The sequence below is a fragment of the Lactuca virosa genome, chromosome 9 (assembly GCF_052849685.1).
Source record: "Lactuca virosa cultivar CGN04683 chromosome 9, Lactuca_virosa_CGN04683_v6, whole genome shotgun sequence".
Lineage (NCBI taxonomy): Eukaryota > Viridiplantae > Streptophyta > Magnoliopsida > Asterales > Asteraceae > Lactuca > Lactuca virosa.
In genome coordinates this window covers 148,617,517-148,620,507 of record NC_136434.1, presented here as the reverse complement: position 1 = coordinate 148,620,507, position 2,991 = coordinate 148,617,517, and positions in this window count along the sequence as shown.

The following is a 2,991-nucleotide window of genomic DNA, read 5'->3' as shown; positions in this document are numbered from 1 at the left end:
TGGATATGGAATGGTAGGTTTTGGATATACTTGTTGTCTGTGTGATACCTGTATGTGTTTCTTAGTTAGCTGAGTGTGGGCAGAGCCTAAATCTCACTATTAGCTGAGTGTGGGCCGGGGCCCGTATCTCCTAGTTAGCCGAATGTGGGCGGCGCCCGTATCTCCTAGTTACCTGAGTGTGGGTGGGGCCCGTATCTCACTGAGTGTGGGCGGGGCCTGTGACATCCCCAAAATCACGGCCTGAAAAGACCGGTTTCATTTATGCTTTTAAAATAATGTCAAAGTAAAACCATTGATTTAAAAGAGTTGCGGAATTTGTTCCCAAAACGAAATATGATAAAATAAGATTTACCAAAGCATTTCTTAAAGAAATATATTTTCATTATATAACAAAACTCGGGATGTCATGTTCCGATAGAGACACAAAAGCATAAACAATAAAACATAGACCTTACACAGTTATATACAACGACTGGTCTATAAACAAAAATATATTCACAAGTTCTCCAACTTATGCTCTCGCGCCACTACCTGTAATACAAAGAAACTGAGTGGGTCAGCTTGGGAGCCTGGTGAGCATATAGGGCTTTCAACCCACAATAAATAATTATATTTAATTTCACCAACCAACAATAACCCGAATACCCCTTCCCGTTATCCTCGCTTTACGTCCCTATGACAACAACTATTACAAGGGACCTAATCTAGGATTTTCATCGGGACGGACAATACTGCAAAGGGGTTTCCTCAACAATGAATGTCCTAAGGCAACCATGAGGGGGATAGAATACAACAAATGAACACCCAAGTTCACTACACCTACAGGTTATGAGCCTGCCAGCGTTCCACTGAACTGTCTAGAAAAGTCTGTGGTCGTCATCCATATTCTGTTGGACGACTAGATCACAATCACATCGAGGCCTCTCATCATTTTTATTTCATCACACATCACTATCTACCCATGTTCTACCCAACATATTTGTAGATAAAATATACTTGTTTATATACAGCTTAAAAACCTGTATAACATATTCATTCAATACTCATATCACATAACAAATAGTATATAATCACATAGCACGTATCTCATAGAGTATAATTCATATATGTGTATTGTAGAAAGCAACTACACACTTACTCATATCATATATCTAATACATTCATCAATACTTGTATTAAGATCGTGTATATGAAAGGGACTATGCACTCACTTGAGAAGATGATGCTCGGACAGCACTACGGCTCTTAAAGTAGTATTCTTCGGTAAAACCGGGAGATCTTCACACACCGGGTTTCTCGCTGGCAGAGCTTCGGCTCGGAAACTCTTTTCTTCTCGGGATCTTCAGAGCTTCGGGACTCGCTTCGGGTCTCGGGATGATACCGGGGCTTCGGGGATATAACTTGCACGTAAATTGAGGCAATATGGAGTGAGAGGAAAGAAATTGAGCAACAAAACTCGGCTGCTCTTCGATTCTATTTATAGGGCTGATTTTTCGATTTTCACGTCGTGAACCACTTGTTCACGTTGTGACCTTTGACGTCATAAGGTGCGTAGTCGCGATGTGACTCTATCAGGCTCTGAAAGGTCAAATCACTGAGTTCACGTCGTGAACCCTCTGTTCACGTCGTGAACCCTGACACAACTTTAGGTTTCGTGCCCCGAACTTCAGAAATTCATATCTTTCGCATACGGGCTCTGTTTTCGACGTTCTTTATATCCACGCGAAGATGATATTATGCTCTACAACTCTCGTTTAGACTCCATCGGCTAATTTTGAATTTATTTTTATTATATTATTTTTAGTAGGCCGGGACAGGAAAACTCCGTTAGAAAATCATAACTTCTTTATCTGACGTTCGTTTTCGTCTGTCTTTTTACCGTTGCATTACTATCGACGAGATATTCGATTCTCGTTTAGATTGTTTTGGCTAGAAACCACTCGATCTCATATTCGAACTTTGGGCTGCAAACCGCTAAGTCGAAACTTCGAAAAATCATAACTTCCTCATACGAAGTAAGATTTAGACGTTCTTTTTATGCACGCTCTTGGTTTAACGTATTCTAAGACTTTTGTTTAGATCACTAAGGCTAGATATTGCTCTATCTTAAATTCATATTTTACGTCACACAGTGTCGTACTGGTTCTGTCACGAAACTTCGACAGGTCATAACTTCTTCGTTATAACTCAGATTTCGGCATTCTTTATATATTCGGAAACCTTGCCACAGCCACTACAACTTCATGTATAGACATCGGGCTTATCTGATATTTTATTTTATCACTTATTTTTATCCTTAATTCATTTAAATCACACAATTAAGCAATAAACACATAATACTCAAATAATACATTCTTATTATTTCAAAATGAGTTACAAAGGTTAACCTAGACTATTACATAATCATTAATGCCTAGACTAGAAACACAGGCGTTACAATTCTCTCCCTCTTAGGATGATTCCGTCCCCGGAATCACACATCAACAAACAAATGCGGATAGCGACTCATCATGTAACTCTCCGTCTCCCAGGTGAGATTTGGCCCATTCGCATGTTTCCAACGGACAAGCACTAATTTGACCATCTTGCATTGCAACTTCTTAGTCTTTCGGTTAACGATTGCCTCTGGTTCTTCAATTAACCTTTTGTTCTCATCAATTCTTAACTCAGAAATTGGAATTATATCGGGAACTTCTCCTGTGAACTTCCTCAAATAACACACATGGAAAGTGTTATGAATTCCATTCAGTTCTTCGGGTAATTCGAGCTTGTAAGCTTGGTTCCCAATCCTCTGAAGAGCTTTAAACGTTCCAATAAACCTTGGACTTAACTTTCCTCTTTTACCAAATCTTATATGTCCCTTCCTTGGTGAGACTTTAAGCAAAACCGAATCTCCAACTTCAAAAGTCATCGGTATTCGCTTGTTGTCAGCATAGCTCTTTTGACGATCCTGAGCTGCTAACATTCTCTCCCTAATCACTTTCAACTTTT